The sequence below is a fragment of the Lissotriton helveticus genome, chromosome 12 (genome assembly GCF_964261635.1).
Source record: "Lissotriton helveticus chromosome 12, aLisHel1.1, whole genome shotgun sequence".
Lineage (NCBI taxonomy): Eukaryota > Metazoa > Chordata > Amphibia > Caudata > Salamandridae > Lissotriton > Lissotriton helveticus.
The window spans coordinates 735,194,878-735,216,011 of NC_136073.1; positions in this window are offsets into that span (position 1 = coordinate 735,194,878).

The following is a 21,134-nucleotide window of genomic DNA, read 5'->3' on the forward strand; positions in this document are numbered from 1 at the left end:
CCGCTGTCAGTGTCCTCTTAGTGTTCTAGTGCGAGTGACATTCTCCTGATGGCTCTGTCCGCTGTCAGTGTCCTCTTAGTGTTGTAGTGCGACATTCTCCTGATGGCTCTGTCCACTGTCAGTGTCCTCTTAGCGTTCTAGTGAGTGTGACCTTTTCCTGGTGTCCTTGGCCACGGCCAGAGGCCCTCTTTCAGTGTTCTAATGTGCACATACTTGTCCTGGTGAGGGCATAAATCAGCGGTAAACGCAGGTACACGGCGTCCACCATTTTGACAGGTGAACCTCTAGCGCCGGGGCACTCCTTTTGAGTAGCCGGCGCTTTATTAGATCCTCTCATTCATTCATTCATTCATTCATTCATTCATAGGTGGAAAGTTATTTCTCCTGTGAGTCTGCTAAACTCTGAAACTCACTTTCTGCCAAAATAAGAACCTTTGGTATCCACCTGGAGTTCAAGAGGATGGTGAAGCCCTGACTTTTCTCTAGATGATGATACTAGAAGTAGGCCCGGCCAGACCCCTCCACATGCCTCACAATAAATGATGACAAGCATCTGCAATGCAATAGGTCTCGCATTTATGCAAGTTTGAGCTATTGGCATTGTAAATGACAATGTCTTTTATTTATATTTTGGTTTTAAAACATAAAAAAACGCCATTGTCATTTACAATGCCAGTAGCTTAAACTCGCTTAAATGTGAGACCTATTCCATTGCAAATGCTTGTTAAATCTGTACTTGAGGAACGATCATGACGTTTGCGAAAGATAATTTGAATATGGAGTAAATCAGGTAATTGGCTCAAGGGAAAGACTTGGAGTCACCCTCCTTATTTCCTGAATAATGATCTTGAGTGACGAGTATGATAGAAATAAGATAACAAACAGTAAAATATTCTCTTTAGTTTTAAGTTATTAAGGACTAGTTACCATTCACGGCGGGCATGACTTGCGGGTGGGGGGGTGGGGGGAATGGGTGGGGAGTTCGGGGATTCATTTAAAAAATAAAAAAAAGTTACCTCACCGGGTTCCGCGCCGCCACCGCTGCTGGCCTGGTCCCACGTTTTCTTGCTGCTTCAGGAGAACAGGAAGCAGGCATCCTCCCTCCCCTAAAAGGGTGCTGAGTGCTCAATCATGTGTGCCTGTGCTATTAATCTCAAAGGAGCATTGAGTGCCGCCACGGCCGGCAGTGGGAGTACCTGCAGGGCGGTGACGTGGGGAGAGGGAGGGGCAGGGTGGAGGGTAGTAATGTATGGATTACGGAGCTTCCCAGGTAGGTAAACATTTAAATAAATAAAAGGAATTTTGTTGAGTGCACTGCATCACCAAATGCAATGCAGTGCGCGCATCGAAATTCGTTTTATTTATTTAAATGTTTAGTTACCTGTAAAACTCTGTAATCCATACATTACTACCCCCCTCCCCACGTCACCGCCCTGCAGGTACTCCCACTGCCGGCCGCGGCTGATTGAGTGGCTCCATTGAAAAGTGAAAGTGCGCATAGCTCGCTGCAAATAAATACATTTAAAAAAGAGTCCGCCATTACTAAAGCCTGCGTCCCACCAGTGCTCTTAAGATAAACTGAGCAAAGAGTTCTCAGAAGGGCTAATGAAAGCTAAACAGTAAAGACATGGTAAAAGGTCCAGTCCGGATTGGAGGTGACAAATGCAGACAAGGCGTTACTAAGGAGGGACCAACAAGCCTGTAAATGATTCAGAAGAAACCATTTACAAACAACAGCAACAGAAGCCAATTAGCGGAGCTTCCAGTCCATACCCGAGTACCCCAAGCCTCGCAGTAGCGCATGCGCTGCCCAGGCTCAACCTAAAAAACAGGGTGCCCTATGTCTGTACGGCTTAGAATATACAACTCATACACTACAGCTGTACTACCGCTGCAAATCCGCCCACAAAAATTCTCAGAAGGAGCAGGTCCAGCTGTGACTCAAATATGGCTTGAATCTGTTTGAATACTGTTGGCGTATGTTAAGTGTATCTACCCAAAATAATGAAGAATATTCAGACAGCCCTTCGATCTCTCTTTGAGATTTCCTTTTTAGGGCTCGGGGCGGAGCTCCGAGATCCTATTAGTACAGAAAGAAAAAAAAGTTTCTTAAGGGCTCGGGAAAGACACATTCCTTATTTTTTTTATTATCTGAATGTTGATTGGTCTTCGCGGTGATGTATTTTTAGTAGTCTTGATGCGATTGGGCAGTGGTAATTGTCCGGCGCCATTTTGGGCATTTTGTATGCGGTTACGTGCTCGGCAGTGCATTAATTTTAATTAGGAGCTGTCAGGGTGGCCGTGTAATGCATTCCAGATGGTGTGCGCGCGTTCACCATAGAGCAGTGCGTTTGTCGGGCGCGCGTCCTCCTCACTGCTGGCTGGGAGCTGATCGCGGCGCATGCTGCGAGCACTTCCATTCCATTTGGCGCCCATGTTCCATCGGCAATGAACGTGCGGCCTGTTGTGCCCTCGTTAATTCTCTAATTACTCACAAAATTGTACTCATTAGTGTGAATTAAGGGGCGCTAAACACATTTGATAGTAACCTCGCGCCGGCCCACCGAGCTGCACGTTACCCCCCAGCAAGAAGGCACTTTTAGGAGTACAGCTGCGGCCCAAGACCACACAGCGCGTCCGCCGAGGCAATGCAGATCCCAGGTGAATGCGCACGTGATGCTAACTCTGCACACCGTGGGTGTTTGTCGGCAGCAGGACAGAACGAAGGAACACACACTATCACCGCGCAGGGCTGTGCACACTCAAAGGCGGTGAACCAGCGACCCCCCTCGCACAAGAGCCTCAGAGGCGTCTCCACCACGGGGGAGGAGCGGTCCGCAGCAGCCCCGGGGACGCTGGGAGCCAAGGGGCACAGACTAGTGCTCAGTCAACCACCACTCACTCCCGAGAGACGCATTACTGTTTCTTTCAGAACGTGTATTCCGCCCCCCCTCTCCTACGAATAAAACCGATGTCTGCAAAATCTAAACCCGACATTTCTATTTTTAGGACATACATATATATCTCGCAGTGGCGAGCTGCCTCATTGTCAACTTAAAAGCGAGTTTTCCAAATGAGAACCAGCTCGGAACTCAGAGCCGGGGTGTTTTTAAGTGATACTGTCCGTAATATGTGTGCTTTACCTAGCGCCAATATACGGCGCTAATCTGCGCCAGAGCGCTATAATTTGAACCCGTCAAGCAGTAATGTGCTGGAAGATACAGGAAACACTAAACTTTACAGCGCTTACATGCAGCAGAAATGTCGGTATGCGCTGTATAAAATAGAAGCTCTTATAATACAGCTCGCGCGTTTCATTCCGAGGCTCCTCCGAGGGCAGTTCCGCGAAACACGTGTTTGCTGCAAACAATCGGTTCGTGAGGATTGTGTGAGGGACAATATTGCGGATTACACAGATTTCTACAACATGCCAAAGGAGAAGGGAAAGGGCGCGTGAACTGAGGCGCTAGCTTTTCCTCACTTTTCACTGTTCATCAAAGACGGCAAGATACGTTCTCCAAAGCAAATGAGCTTGTCAAAAACACACCTACCTAGCAATTAACAATTTGAAGAGAGCAGTGTCAGATAAAGGATCCTCCCTGTCCTGGCTGCGCTTAAATCGGGAGCGCCTCGCGCTGGAAGATGCAGCCCTGGGCGCTGTATGTCTTCTGCTTCTCCCTTTGTGGGGCGCTGGAGGGGGCAGGACATGAGTGACCCCTCTAAGGGCCTGGGAGCAGATTGCTTTTTCAAAAGCAGATGTGTGTGGCGGCGATGTGAGACCACCTTACCCGGCAGCCCCGGGAGGAGGGCAACGCCAACTGACCTGACCGAGGGTCTTTTATCTCGTATACCAGGATAAATGACCCGAAGAAAAAGATGTCCCTGGAGACAAGGAGGAATGAGGACAACATTCGGGGACACCTCAGAGAGGAGAGTTTGTGGAGGAAAACACAAACATGTCGCTGGTCACTTGCTGATAAAACTTTCTGTTTCTGAAATGTTTCTGTTTTGAGGCGCTAAGTAATGAGTTTGAGGCAGAGCGACAGTAATTGGTCAGATGGAGTGGTTGCCATAAAATAGGTCCAGCAAATACCGTGTTCTAAAGTCTGCAGCCAGACCCATAATTGGCTAATTGCTATTAATGAGTCTTCGGTGACACAAGCATGTTTATTTAACACATGGAGTCGGGTGCGAAGCTCTGCGGGGTACTGAAAGTACAAACACAGCAGACGTGCATGTGAGGAGATGGGTGGCGCACATGCATGGAAGGACTCATCTGAAGGGCCCGTTCAGCATCTCTCTAAAGTTCCACAACACTTGCTTCGAAGCGCTTCGTCTTTTCACGTGCCCTCACTGCGACATACAGTTACATGTGCCTATTAGCAGCTTTCGCACTACATTTTTTTGTTCTCATTAAAATATACACACCACTAACCCCTGCACTAAGAATCGCGCTTTTTAGGGCTCGGGGTGGAGCTCCGAGATCCTATTAGTACAGAAAGAAAAAAAAGTTTCTTAAGGGCTCGGGAAAGACACATTCCTTATTTTTTTTATTATCTGAATGTTGATTGGTCTTCGCGGTGATGTTTTTTTAGTAGTCTTGATGCGATTGGGCAGTTGTAATTTTCCGGCGCCATTTTGGGCATTTTGTCTGCGGTTACCTGCTCGGCAGTGCATTAATTTGAATTAGGAGCTGTCAGGGTGGCCGTGTAATGCATTCCAGATGGTGTGCGCGCGTTCACCATAGAGCAGTGCGTTTGTCGGGCGCGCGTCCTCCTCACGTGCACACAGGCTTCAGATTTAATAAGCGCGAAGAGAGATTCACTTTGTGCCCTGAAATGCAGAAGTGGGGTTAAACGGCTCGTCCTGAGGCCAGAAGTGCAAACAGCGCGCGGGTGGGTTTGCCAGCTGAAGGTATAAGGCTGCCTTGTGCGAACATGCAAGGGAAGCCAGCGCCAGAACACAGGCTCCGTTTATATCCCGCATCCTGACAGGCTGCGATAAGGCTGCTGGGGCTTTCCTGGAGTACACGCTGCGTTTCGGCTCTCTCTGTCCAAGAACTGCCTATACCTCCATTTTATCCCCCTCACCCGTTTCGGGAGAACTAGGGAGTGCAAGGGACATTATTTTTTTTTGTTTGGCAATAGATCCAGTGCGGCGCTCTGACGTGCCACATCTGGCAGCTGACAGCAGCGAAGAAAGTTAGACACGAGGGGCGGCGGCAGCACCTCGGGAGGGGGCTGGAGAGGTCGCTGGCAGAGAGTGAGGCGAGCGGCGTGTGACAAGAAGGAAGACCCGGGCTGGATGCGAGACAGGGCGCAATGGCTTTAATCTCTCCCTGGAGCTGCAGCGTCCCGCTGCTTTTATTTTGGGGCTCCTTTTCCTCAGCCTCCCTGTCGAGCGAGGGGAGCGCGTTCCTGTTCTACACTGAAGGCAGCAGCGGCCACTTCCAAACACTTGGCGGGGAGCAGCAGCAACAGCAGCCCCTGGACCCCGGGACTTTCCTGCCTGTCCATCAGGTAACCGCAGACGCACTGTGTGATTATTATCGAGACGAGAATATATTTTACACGAAACGCATATTCAGTTTGTGTCTTATGTGCATCTCACGCTGCCATCTTCTTCCTCGACACAGGCACTTGTACAAGGGCGGAGAAGGGATGGGCTGTTCTGCTACATGTATGTTTAATTACCACAAAAATGGGTTTTTCAGATGTTGCAAGCTTCACGGCACAGCCTGTAGGCATCATTACTCCGAGGGAAGACCCTAAAACATTTCCTTCCATATGTTTGTACAAGGCACGCCTGGAAAGTATTAAATGCAGAACTTTAACTTTAAAGCGACAGTACCCTAAAGACACGTTAGAATGGACACACATCTGTCTGCTTTTATGACGCAACATTGAACCTCTGGGTCTTGTCAGGCATTGCTCGGAGCCAGTACATTATGCATGACAGGTAGCATTGCTGTATAGATTTGTAATATTATGCATTTAAAAGGTAAACTTGAGAACTTTGCAAAAGATACTCAGATGAATTATACCTTCTTTCTGCAACTCATACAACCATGGCATTATCCATATATATCTACCAGGCTAGTAGTGAGTAGAGTAGTGAGTAGAGTAGTGAGTAGTGAGTGCAGAGTAGTGAGTAGTGAGTGTAGTAGTGAGTAGTGAGTAGAGTAGTGAGTAGTGAGTGTAGTAGTGAGTAGTGAGTAGAGTAGTGAATAGAGTAGTGAGTAGAGTAGTGAGTAGAGTAGTGAGTAGTGAGTGCAGAGTAGTGAGTAGTGAGTCGAGTAGAGTAGTGAGTAGGACATCACAGGCAGCAGCTGTGCAAGCTTCTTACACTCACAAGGAGACCACAGGCATCTGAGTTGCAAGCTTCTCCCACTCACAAGAAGGACATCACAAACAGCAGCGGTGCAAGCTTCTCACACTCACAAGAAGGACATCACAAACAGCAGCGGTGCAAGCTTGTCACACTCTCAAGAACGACATCACAGGCAGCAGCAGTGCAAGCTTCTTACACTCACAAGGAGACCACAGGCAGCAGCGGTGCAAGCTTCTCACACTCACAAGAAGGACATCACAGGCAGCAGCTGTGCAAGCTTCTTACACTCACAAGGAGACAACAGGCAGCTGAGGTGCAAGCTTCTCCCACTCACAAGAAGGACATCACAAGCAGCAGCGGTGCAAGCTTCTCACACTCACAAGAACGACATCACAGGCAGCAGCAGTGCAAGCTTCTTACACTCACAAGGAGACCACAGGCAGCAGAGGTGAAAGCTTCTCACACTCACAAGAAGGACATCACAGGCAGTAACGGTGCAATATTCTCACACTCACAAGGAGATCACTGGCAGTACACACCACATGAACACACTCCATAACACATAGCAACAATACATTGGCATTTACAATGCCATTAGCTCAAACTCAAATAAATCCGAGCCCGATTGCATTTCTAATGCTTGTTATTTTTGTTGATGACAAGTTCTTTCTTCCCACGTGAATTTAATCCAACATTATGTTACACGTGTGCTGTGATAATATTCTGTCAGCAGCCGACATGTGTTTCGCTCCCTATGCAGCTCAATAGCCTGGAACTTTCCCAAGGCTATTGCAGTTTGCGAAATGTTTTGCTGCAAAATTCTGTTTCTTCACAATTTTAGTTTAAGTAGTATGTTGTTCTCATACAGTTCTAACAAGTTGAATTGCCAGGAGCACTGCTTCTGAATCTGCTTGAGCCGGCACAAAATATTCGGCCAACTGAGTAAAGCCACTGAACAGGGGGTAGATTCTGACACTGTGTTGACTATCCAACTCTGGTAAGGACTATTCGTTCTGAAATGCAATTAAATATTATCCATAGGCTAGCCCACCCGTAATACTTATAAACTATTACCAGTCAAGCTTTGTTTCACTAAAGCACCAAGAACCAAAAGCTATAGTCAAAACATGCAACATGCTACTTTAATACTTTGCCTGTATAGAGATTATTATGCTTACTAAAACATTCATTTAATTACAATTCTCTGCATTTCCCAGATTGGCAAAAAAGATGTAACCCATGATACTACTCTTCATTTGTATAAACCCAACTGACTAAATCTGAACTGAAATGTTATTGAATTGCTTGAGCTTGCCAAAATTGCCCATGTTCTCCACCTGACAAGACTGTAATAATCTGGTACCCTGTGATATCATGTGGTGAATATATTCTATCATGCTACTGTGACCCTTGTATGACCATGTATATAACGTCAGACATGAGCGCCAGCATGACAATAGGACCAACTGCCTGCAGGACCATCTCTATACCCACTTCTAGACCACATGCATGATCACCTTCATGAAAGTCCATATGATTGATTCTATAACCACTTCAGGGCATATTGCATGACTCATTGCAAGATTTGTTGAATTATAATGTGTGGTAAACTGAGTATAACAGATAACACAACAAGTTACATGGCAAATCCCTTAAAAACTGCAAACTTTTTAACTGAAGTACATGACAAAGTATCCTATAGTGTAAGCGTCTCTTGAAGTAAAGGCCTACCCATCCTCAAAGTGCTTCCATTTCTTGTCAGGTGTAGTAGCAATATCCAAATACTTCCACAACCCAATATATAAATGCATTGTATTAGCAAACTCCGTAGCGGGGGCAGGGCTGAGAGAGAGATAACTTCAAGTGCATGGAATTGAAGTGCTTTGAAACAGCACTTGTAAAAGGGTCTTTCTTGTGTCTCTTTCGCTCTTGGGTCTATGAAACCTCCACAAGAAGCTTGGTCTGCCTACCTCAGATCAGAGCCTAGCATGTGTGAAATAGAATCCTGCGCTTGGCAAATTTGTAGCCTGTCTTACTTGATCAAGAATAACTGAAATTAGCAGCCAACAATATATTTTGTATAAAAGGTACAAAGTCCCATTATTTTGTGCCATAACCAACAGATAGTTGAAAATGACAATTTATAGCTTAGTGGCACCTTGACTGCTTCATATTGCTGTACTTAGAGAATACTTGGAGAAGCAAGTTTAACACAGGATAACTTGCTTGTTCCCTTTCGCTGAAAGAGAATCTTATGCCAGTGGCAAACAGGATTTGCCATGTCAATTTGTTCCTGTGTCACAAAGAGAATTTCCATTGATAATGTGGTGCACCTCCAGCATGTGACAGGTAGGCAGGTAAAATTATTAGAAAATGCCTAGGCAGCACGTGAGCTATCTCTTCGAGACTGCTGAATCTACTCTGTGGGGTAAGTTAAAGCCCAGGTGCACACCAATTGGTACCATTGGTTCTCTGTAGTGCCTCTCATAAATGTGTGTTTTTACTGGCCATATAGTTGTATTTGGCCCTCCTTTCATTGCTTGGTTTTCTCCCCTGCAGACTGCCCCTGTTACATGTACACTTACTCTAATCTTAATGTATGTGATTGTCAGCATACTATTTTATCTTTCGGTTTGGCTGGTTTTCACCTTCATTGACAGAAACGTTCTAAAAAATACCGTCATCGATGACGGCCGAGATATCAGTTTCTACTTGGCCATTTGCTATGTTAAGTATGCAGTAAAGCCCCCGGTGTGTCTGAATCTGTAGTGGAATCTAACTTTGAACTACATAACTAATGTTTGTGTTACTTGCATTTAACTCATTTATGCTAGTTTCAAAGCCTTGTGTTTTTAGCGTTTATATTCTGGAGAAAACAACATCTGTTCATGGTACGTTTTTAATGTTGATTGATGAAATGGAACAGTGAGTAAAGTTTTTTGTCTCAAAACTCTTTACGTTGTTACTTATCACAGTCACCTTTTACTGGCTTACCACAAGCCCCAAAATATAAAGGAATGTGCTTTTTCCAGACACAATTAAAATCGTAATGAATGAGAAAAACAAAAACTAACACCCCTCCAGGCACAGCAATAATTTATTTCTCAGCTTATTTTCTTTATGGAATGAGCACAAGATGCAGTGACTAGGGGCCAGATGTAGGTAATTCATATTTACCGACTCTTAAATACCGAATTTTACCGATTCGGTATTTAAGAGTCGGTAAATATGAAGGGGGGAGATGTAAGTATTACAGAATCTGTAAATACCGAATCTTCAAGATTCGGTATTTACCGATTCTGTAAATACCGAATCGGTATTGCCCATTGATTCCTATGGGCCTTGAAGCCCATAGGAATCAATGGGCAATACCGATTCTGTAATTACAGAATCGGTAAATACCGATTTTAGCAAGGGTGCAGGGGGTGTCACTTTGACACCCTCTAGCACCCCAAAGACAGGCATGTTTGCTATGTGGCACACAGACATGCCCTAAGGGCATGTCTGTCTGTCACATGGCTAGGTGTGCATGCACACATGTGCATGCACACCTGGAATCGGTATTTTACCACCCAATTGGATTGGGTGGTAAAATACCGATTCTGTAAGGCCTTAGGGACTCTGAAGAGTCCCACCTACATCTGGAAGGTACCGAATCGGTAAAAATACCGATTCGGTATTTTACAGATTCTGTAAATTTACCGATTCGGTAAATTTACAGAATCTGTAAAATCTGGCCCCCTACATCTCGAGATGCCAAATACCGGTCGGAAACGGCCGAATTCGGCCGTTTCCGACCGGTATTTGCCACCTACATCGGCCCTAGATGTCCCTGTCTTAAGCGTGATAGGGTGCAGTACCGCAGGTTGTTACTAGATGTCCCTGTAGAGTCAGCAGTACATGGTGCAGTACAAAGTAGTATTCCCACAATACAATCTAACTGGCATAAATAAATATCCAAGTATTCCCCAAGCTTAGGTGTAAAAAATATTTCTTGCATGTATTTTTCAAATGTCATGTATACACTGAAGAAGCAGCAACACAAATGTTGGTATATATATAAAAGCTCCTGGCTAAGTGATATTTAAATGATGCCCAACTCTGAGAAAAGACCCTATTCGAAAAGAAAATCAAACCTAAACTTAAGAGGCTAGTGTGTGTAACAACGTTTGTCCTAATGCCCATCAACTGAAAAGGATGATCTCGAAAAATTGGCATTTGCTTAAAAATTTACACAACGACTTTGCAGAACCACCACTGTTTGCATTAAAAAAAGAAAAAGGGTGACAAACCATATCGTTCGGGCAGCACTCCTTAATGAACAAGTAGCGACCCTAAGGAGCATGTTAGGAGTAGCACCAGTTGTAGGACACCACAAATGACAAATGTGGGACCTGTATGTGTTGTGAACAAACGATTGAAGCCTCTGTCTTTTCATTTGAAGGGACACATTGGAAACACGAGACCCTTACAAACTGCAAAACTCGGAATGTTATTTATGGCATTCTTTGTCCATGTCCCAAATTATATATAGGTAAGATCAGCCAGGAAGTGCGTCGAAGAATTACACAGCACAAATCAAGGATAAGAAGAACGGTGGTGAACGCACCATTGGTGAACCATTGGGCTGCAAAGATCATAAGGAAACAGACTTAAGATGGACAGTGTTGTCAAAGATTGATAAGGACCCACGTGGAGGAGATCTTGATGCAAAATTGAGCCAACGTGAGGCGTTATTAATCATGAAGTTTAATACAGCTAATAATGGCTTGAATGAAACTTCAGAAATATTTAAGCCTATTATATAAAAATTCAGAAAGACAACCTAAATATCTGCTCCTTTATGGTCCATTTTATTCAGGGACTAATTGTAGATAGGCACTGCCAGGGCCCCCGTTTTTTTTAAAAAAAGCGCTGTTAAAAGCGCTGGGAATTTGATGGATCAGGCTCGGGTTGAGTATTAGAGGACCCCTCTAAAGTTTGGATGGAACCGTCTTTCCTGGAAACAAGTGGCGATTTGCACAGTGTTTGCGGTCCTAATAAAGTTTGCTCTCTTTAAAAACTTCATTTCCCATGATACCCAACGTCGTGCCAAATGCGCCAATCATGTGACACACAGGAAGCGTACATCAGCCAATCACAGGGAGGGATTTGGTATGCTCCAAAAAATTGCGGAAGCTAGAGACTAACTTTGACTGAGAGGACGCGCAATGAATGAAAAATTGTCTAGCATTCGCGACAAAGAATTTTCAATTCTATTAAGGACACGGAGGCGAGGATTATGCTTCTCTTATCTTTACTGACCAAAACAGCAGCCAATAATAAACTTTAAACTTGCATGACCCCGGAAGGACAACCCCCTCCAACAGTCTGCACCAATCACTATCCAGTCCATACAATAATAGTCCATGTCAAACCGGAACCTTCCTCTTTCTTTGCGAAGTCCTCCGCAGTCCAACCAAGACTGTAGCCCAACGTGGCAACTATCGCATTCTCTTGTCCGAAGGGGAAAACTGCTCCACAGCTGAGACCCAGCTCAGTTTGCAGGAATCATACTCAGGTCTGCTTGTGCTGATCACCTGAAACGAAAAAATATGTCGTAATGGCTACTCCAACAACAAGGAATACAACCAGCCATAACTTCATTCGGGTGGGAAAATACATCACATCTTCAACATTTACATATCCAGTACATCACTGGCAACTCGGGTGGGATAATCCTCGCCTCCGTGTCCTTAATAGAATTGAAAATTCTTTGTCGCGAATGCTAGACAATTTTTCATTCTATGTTAGTCCACGGAGGCTCTGATTATGCTAGTTTAAAGTTTCTCCACCACCACCGAGGCCACATCCACAATAGGTTTATGATAAAACGTTTTAAAAGTAGATTCAGAGGACCAATCAGCCGCAGTCATGATGTCCTGAAGCCGAGAACCGGCACCAAAGGATTTTGAGGCCATGGCCCCTCTTACAGAATGAGCTCCGAATTTGGAGGAATCAATACCTGCCATACTCAATAACCAGGAAACCCACCTGGCCAGAGTAGCATTGGCGACTGGGCGGAAAGGCCTCTGTAGAGAAATCAATAACTGACCAAAATCGGTCCTAAATTCTCTAGTACAATCCTCATAAACTTTCAGACATTTAACCACACACAATTTGCTGTGATGAGGAAAAGCAGGGTAAGAAATACATTTTGAATGTGTTTTTGTACGTTTTGAAATGGTAAAGGAAACTCCCGTGGGAGTAAATACTCTACCTGCCAAGTCCAGTGCTCGAATGTCCGAGACTCTTCTACAGGAAATCAAACATAGCAACATCGTAAGCTTCGCGGAGAGTTGTTTCCTAGACAGACCCTCATTCGCCGGCCATGCCGTCAAAAAACGCAAGATAACAGAAACATCCCAAAGCTCCGTATACCTAGGTTGCGGAGGATTCACCAGCCGGATCCCCCTGACAACTTTACACACCAATGGATGTTCCCCGACCGGCCTACCATCCACGTGAGGATGTCCCGCTGAAATAGCTGACCGGAAAGTATTCACCGATCTGTATGCCAACCCTGACCGAGCCAAATCTGACAAGAAATTCGCAATCACAGAGACATGAGATCCCACCGGATCTCCTTGTCGCTCGTTACACCAACCAACCCATCGTCTCCAAGCAGACTCATAGCGTTTGTGGGTGGAAGGTGCCCATGCCTGTGACAAGAAAAAGAGAGTGTCTTGAGAAACTCCTGGCACTTGCCAGCGTCTCCTGAAAGTCTCCACGCCATGAGAGACAACTGCTCCAGAAGGACCAGCGGATGTTGAAGGCCCACCGGGTCCGTCAGAAGGTCTGGGAACGATGAGATTCGCACCGGAGGTGCACAAGCAAGGCTCATCGCGACCGGAAACCACGCTTGGGTTTTCCAACATGGTGAGATCAAAATCACCTCTGCTCTCTGCCTCCGGATCTGAGCTAGAACCCTCGGGATCATGATGAACGGGGGGAAAGCATAAAGAATGCCCATCGTCCATGACTGAAGAAAGGCGTCCGAGCTGATCGCCAACGGATCCGGGCGCCAACTGAAAAACTGGGGCAACTGTCTGTTGAGCCGAGAGGCAAACAGATCTATGACGCACGGACCCCACAAGCGGTCCAAAGCCTTGAAAATCCTGGGATGCAGCCTCCAATCGCTGGCATCCCTCAAATATCGTGAGTTCCAATCCGCTGTCACGTTGACAGAACCCGGAATGTACTCCGCCGTCACCGATATTTGATGGTCCAGGCAATAGTGCCAAAAGTCTTTGGCTATCTCCGCTAGGAGACGAGACCTGGTGCCCCCGAGGCGATTTATGTATCGTACCGCGGACACATTGTCCATGCGTAGGAGAATACAACACGAAACCTTTTGAGGGGATATAGTCCTCACTGCAAATGAACCCGCCAGGAGTTCCAGGCAATTGATGTGGAGATTCAGTTCTTCGCGGGACCAACGGCCCCCGGTCTCCACCGAGCCGCAACGGGCTCCCCAGCCCCATCGGCTCGCATCCGACTCTATCACAACCTCCGGGGTGGCCGCAAATGATGGCCCTGCCGTTCCAGGCTTCCAAGTGATCCAACCACCAGTTCATTTCGGTGCGCGCATCCGTCGATAACGAAACCTGCTGGGCGTAAGTCACACCCTTGCGAAGATGCAAGGCTTTCAAACGCTGCATCGCTCTGTAGTGCAAGGGACCCGGAAAGATCGCTTGGATGGACGAGGCTAAAAGTCCCACCAGGCGAGCCAAGGTCCTCAAGGAAATTGTCGGAAAGGCAAGCGCTTTCCTCAACTCCTTCTTGATTGCCATCCTCTTCTTGAGCGGGAGGAGCAACTGGGCCTTCACAGAGTCGACCTGGAATCCCAGGAATTCCATAACCTGTGAAGGTGTCAGAATGGACTTCTGCAAGTTCAACAGGAAGCCCAGGTCCTGAAGGAGACAAATCGTCCATGATAAATGAAGGGAGACAATCTCCGGAGAGCATCCCAGGATCAGGATGTCGTCTAGGTAGATGATCATCCGTACGCCTCTCTCCCTTAAGCATTGAACTATTGGTTTCATCAGTTTGGTGAAACACCAGGGAGCGGACGAGAGGCCAAAGGGCATGGCGGCAAACTCGAACCACTTGTTGCGCCATTGAAACTGAAGAAACCGCCGATGCGGTGGAAAAATGGGCACCGCCAGGTAAGCGTCTTTCAAATCCAGACGTACCATCCAATCTTGTTCTAATAGAATGTCTCGCAAGAGGTGTATGCCCTCCATCTTGAAGTGTCGATACACCACCCATGCGTTGAAATCTCTGAGGTTTAAAACTAATCGAAAGCCCTGGTCCTTTTTTGGGACCACGAAGACCGTGCTCACAAAGCCGTGAGCGTGTGGCAAAGTCTCCACTATTGCTCCCTTTCTGAGCAAAGCCACCACTTCTGTGTCTATGAAACTCTGTTCTTGTAGGGAAAAATGTAGTGTCGCGGGCGCTTGACGCTGTGCGGGGGAGGCATAAAACTCTATCTGATACCCTTGGACGGATTGCAACACCCAGGGATCTGTCGTTATCTCCTGCCATCTGTGAATAAACAAGGCCAACCTGCCCCCCACCTTGTGTTCTGATGCACAAAGAATTCGTACCTGAATAGGAGTTGTCTCCTGAGTTATTTTGCTGTCCTCTGTAATTTCCTTTCTGACCTCTGCCACGGCCTCCTCCCCGATTACGGGAGGGATAGAAGTTGGGGCGTTGGTAGCCTCTGCCTCTCTGCTCACCTCCACGTGAGGTCTGATTGAAGCCTCGGCCGGACCCTCGACCTCGTTGACGTCCGGCCCTGTCAAAAACACCGGTGTGAAGCCCCCTCTTGATCGCGGTTTGCGCCTTGTCAAGCGCGGAAAAGGTGGCGACGTACTTGCCCATTTCCTTAACAAACTTGTCTCCGAAGAGCATGCCGTTAGCCATAGAACCAGGTTCGTTGGTGGCCATCTCCGCTAATTGGGAGTCAATGCGCATCAGGAAAGAGCGTCTCCGCTCCGTAGACAACGCCACATTCGCGTTCCCCAGAAAGCACATAGCGCGCTGGGCCCATTCCATGACATCAGACGTGTCCATAGGCACGCCCTGTTCTTTGGCCTTGACTGCAGCCTCTAGAATCTTAGTAAGGGGGCCAGAGACGTCCAGTAACTTGTCTTGGCACCCCCGCCACGCCCTATCCAGTCCTTTTTTAGGGTCTTTAGCGAATTTTCTCATAAACGCCGTCATGGTGGGATCAAGGTCCGGAGTATCCGCCACCTTCCCCAGCACCGAAGGTCTGGGACATTCTGATCTCAGAGTGGCTCGAACCCCACTCTCAAAGCCTTGTCGCAAGTTATTAGTAACATAATGCGCAACTTCGGCACAGGGCACCCATTCCGTGGACCTAGGGTGAACAATATTATTGGGATCAAAGAGAAGGTTTCTAGGGACCTGACTATCGTCCGCCTTGTAAGCCGTGTGCTTAGTTTTCTTAAATTTCTTTCTAGGAGCTATAGAATCCACCTCCGAGTCTGAAGTACCAGGTGGTGTTGAGGAGGAGTCCCCCGAGGTCTGAATAGCCATAGAGCCATGGTCCCTCATCACTGATTTAGCCATCTCCGCTAATCTATGGGTCTGGGGTTGGTCTGAAGAATCCCCCTTGGTGAAGACTTAGACTTCCTCTTGCCCGATGCATGATGGGACTTTGTAAAAGGCTTTAACGCCTTAATCAGGGCTTTACTGACAGAGCTCTGGTCGTGGGTAGCCAGAGCCTCACCTAAATTCTCCTCCAGTTGTTCTTCCTCAGGCTCATACTGCTCATACTCATTAAATTCGACCCACTGGTCGCCCTCCTCGGCGTAATACGCCATAGCCAAGTGCAAAGGAGGTGAGGAGGAGATTAAAAGGGGGGGAGTAGCCCAGGGGTTTAGCCTCTACACACACACTAAGCAACCCAGTTGCCACCACACACCACAGAGGCAGGCTGATATTAGGTGGAAGGAGACCCCTAGCACACTGAAAATCTCCCCTCGAGCAAAGCTCTACTCCGGACACGCTCCGGTCAGCGTTAGAATCAGGCCAGGGATTTATGCAGTCAGAACGCGCTAAACGTGAGGAGCCGGTAAACTAAAACGAAACTCGGCTCCTCGCGCATGCGCGGTGAACAGGGGACACACACTCGACTGCTCCCTGTGCGCTGCAGAGCCGCGTCTGCCTCCTCCTGCTCCACCGCCCCCTAACGCGCTCAGGCACACAGCGCACACCGCCGGACAGCGGAACGAGGCGGAAAACCGACGTTTAAACGCTCGCAAAGAGTAGATACATAAAGCGCAGTAGCGCTACAAACAGTCGCGCATTCGCGCATATACAGTACATGAAAATACCATAAAACACACCATAAACCCTCATACCAACAGAAATAAGGGAAAGGCACTTAACTCGCTGCTGCAGCAGCAAAGAAAGAGGAAGGTTCCGGTTTGACATGGACTATTATTGTATGGACTGGATAGTGATTGGTGCAGACTGTTGGAGGGGGTTGTCCTTCCGGGGTCATGCAAGTTTAAAGTTTATTATTGGCTGCTGTTTTGGTCAGTAAAGATAAGAGAAGCATAATCAGAGCCTCCGTGGACTGACATAGAATTGGGTAAGCTGTGTTTTCGTTTCTGGACTACCCCGTCTTTCCCAAAATGCCTTTAAACTGAAATGCCAGAGGAAGACGAAGAGTGTTGATAAATCCGTTCTCTTTGTCTCCGCTTTTTAGTTATCAAGCGCATATTAGACAACGCGCAGCGTTGGCTGCAAAAGGAGGAGGCAGCAGTGAATTTTATGGTAAGCAGCAGCCTCCACGTACTGATTATATTTATACTGACTGGCCATAAGGTGGATTCACTTACTAGCCATATTTGAATTGCAGGTTTTACTGCTGCCCACCCAGACAGGATATAAGAATTCTGGGGGTAAGTTCCTAGATGAATCTAGAAAGAAGAGATGTTCATTAACAGTATGTCGTCTAGATGTGTTTTAAATTCTTTTTTTTTGTCTCTCTCTTTTCCCCCCTTGGTTTGTTTGCATGTGTGGTTTTTAGAGACTGACACACTAAAGTTGAGTTTCGCAAGAGGATCACTGATCCTGAAGACTTAAGGTAGGGAACTTGGTAAGGTGGGGTGCTGTTTTCAGTGTTGGCCATGTTGGATAAGCTTAGGGAAAAGGCTCAAATGTTGTTTTGTTTTGTCTTTTCTTTAGAGTCTTGTTTGGTCCTGAGGAGAACCCCATTAATTGGCGGGTTTGAAACGCGTCGACCTGACCTGGTCCCAGGTCACATAGATCAACTTTGTAAATAGGGGAAAACTTTTTTGTTTGGATCATGTTATAAAACACACAAATCTAAGGAAATTGTTGAATTTGAAAATCTGTTTTGCTCTCTTGTTTTGGTGACATTGGGACCTATATGTAGGATGGATGTTTGATGGTTGAATGAGGATTGCATGTGTTGGCCAATTTTGTGAAAAGGGATGGTGTGTTAATTGTTTGAATGAACTGTATATATTTTTCCTGTATATATTTTTTTCTGTATATAATTTGTTTCAAATGCTTTCTATGCTATTTCATGTACAAAAAAATTATGTTGTTTGCAAAAATAATAAAAGCAAAAAAGTGGAATAAATCATTTGATGGTGCAATTCAAAAAGCTGATCTTTATGTTTTATTCATAAAATCGGTCTGAAAAATGTTTTAGGAGTTGAGCTCAGTATTGGCTTCTGTGTTGTTCTATAGTTTACCATAATTAAGGCTCCCTGTTTTGCGTTTTTGCAGATTTTTACTGATAAATACAGACAGAAAACATTCATTTTCTTGTCTGTATTTATTTTTAAATGTGGATAAAAACGCAAATTGGGTTGCTTTTTGAATAATTCTCCATACTGTCTGCCATGACTGCCAGGCCAATAGATGTGTAGATTGATAGATAAGGGGGTTAAAAAAGAAAGGAATTTTAGTAGAGGCTTTAACAGAAGTAGTTATGCACAGGGTTGATACTGAAATTAGCATATTTTCATATAAATGCACTGATTCATGTTCTGCGGGTGTTCACAGCATTTAAACCTGGTAGACATTCAAGAATGAGTGTTTATTTATTAGTTAAATAAATGTGGAAACATGCTAATTTTAGCTTAATTTTTTCACAAAACCCAATATAAATATGGATTAAATATAGATAAAATTAGCAAATAAGAAATATGAATAAATACAGACGGAAATGGCAAAAAAATAAATACTATAAAACCGGGAGCCCTAACCATAATGTTTTCCAGTGATTCCTTTGTGGAAAACGTCCTGGCCACAATAAGTCTTGTCTTGTGAGACACCTTTGCAAATGTTTTTTTTTAAATTCAGCAGCGTGTAATTGTCTAGTTTTATTATCTCGCAAGCACAATACTTGGTACCACATTGGACGTAGATTTAATACTTGGCCCTCACACGCTCCATTGCTGTCTGCATACTTACAAATCAATCAGGATTTATAAAGCGCAGCAAATCACCCGTGAGGGTCGCAAGGCGCTGGAGTTGCAAACTGCTTCATGGTGATTTGTTCATAAGGGAGTGTTGGGAACCTTTCATAAACAAAAATTCGTATTTAAAGGCGCGTTTGGGCGCTCTTTAAACATATGTGTTTATGTTGTACAAAGGCTGTGCGTTTCTACGTTGCAAATTAACTCAAAACGGTGCGGGAGGGGGGAAACACAATAAAACAGCAAACATGATGACAGTGACATCGGATGACAGTGTATTTTACTTTTAATTTATTATACCGCTGGTCAGAATAGTACATTTATTTATGTGTACTTTCTAATAGAACTTCTTCATGGCTGCAAATGACAGTCTTATTTTTACCAAAATTTACATTTATACACAGTTATAATATAAGCATAATCTATCTCATAGATATTAACAAGCATTTGCAATGCAATAGGTCTCGCAATTACGCGAGTTTAAGCTATTGGCATTGTAAATAACAATGCCTTTTATTTATGTTTTTAAAAGGAAAATAAAAGGCATTATTCCTAACTGTTACAATGTGGTTCAACTGTTGTTATAAAAAGTATTGTAAAGCGCTCTGATATCCTTCGGGATCAAGTTTGCGCTATATAAAACTTTATAAATAAAATTAAAAAAATTAAAAAATGCCTACAAAGGAACTACATCTTGCTGTAGATCATGAGAAACAGGGAGTGTCAACACACAAATTCTACTCAGTACCACATCATTACACATGACAAAACATCAAACTATACCACATAGCAGCAATCAATGCACTCCACATCTTATACCATAATCAGCATAATTACACTCCACACCACACAATTTCATGCCACACAAATCAACTCAAAACGTTTCCATTTCCAAACCACATGATTCTGCAACAAACCACATTTTTATAATCAACAACACATTAACATAACACAAAACATACATCCAATATAGACCACATAATCACACATAATTCAACATCACCACAACATAACACTCCACAACACAAAACATTAGCATGTAACAACAAAGGCCGTGTACTCTCGTGGGTGTGTTTCTGCAAAGTGGCCCTAGATCATGGTGGATATGCGGTTGGTATTAGCACATGTGTAGCACAGATTCAGTCTGTGATTGGTTGGGCCCTTTGATACTTTTGATAGCCCAAGGCGCCACTACATATGGTTATATGATTTTGAATACAGACTGGAGTGTGATTCCGTCTGTGTTACGTATTTGGGGGCAGATTTATGAAGGCCTTGCGCCGCCGGTGCGTCATTTTTAACATGGGAAAAAGTGACGCACCGGCGGCGCAAGGCCTTCATAAATCTGCCCCTTGGTGTTTTCGGCCAGAAGACTTTATCAATTGCTTACGTATCTTATAGGTTGATAAGCATGCCCTTGCTCAAAGGATGAATGTTTGTGTGAGGCGTTTCTTGGTATCATGTGTCTAGTGATTTCTGCCTAATGTTTACGTCTGAATTTTTATGTATGGACAATCATGGTGGCAAGTGCTGTTGTGGGACACCTTCAACGCATTCTCCCTTATTAACCAATAGCAAATTGTGTGCTGGATTATTTCTGCCTATGGTATAAGTAATAAAATCAAAACTATAAGTCCCAGAATGCAATATGCTATTAGCTAAAAAGACGAGACCGGAGAAAGGTGTCACACATGACATGCAGCCATTTGGTAGCTACGTGTGAGCTTAAAGCACATGTTCCCATAGCTTTGCATATGTTTTTAAGTGCTTTACAAAGAACTGATTCCAGATCAGCGGCTTCTACACAGGTTTTTGTGCCTATTACTATTAGCTTCTCCATAGGAAAAAGATCTTTATTAACACATGTCTGTGTATACAAGTTTGATTATGTGATGATCATGTGAGCTTGAAGCGCAAACTGATACCAAAGGTGCACTGGCTTTATAGACATTCAATCAAGCAGAGACAATTTAGGCTGCGAAAAGATGAGTTTTAAGTTATTTGTGTAATAAAAGATTGGTTGCACTCTAAGGAAGGGGAGTTGGAGGCAATCACTCCACAATGAGACGTTGGGCAACCTCCCAGGTGAGTGTGCATAAAGCAAGGGATCTTCTGGGTAGCTTTAGAGGAAGACCTGACAAGATATGAAGGAACATACAGGGTGAAAATGTAGGTAGAAACTTGGGCCTTCATTATGAATGGCCCAAGGGACCTTGCATGACGCCTTGAAAAATATTCCTTGGTCACCAGTAGCCAATGCAATTTGGCAACCTGGGG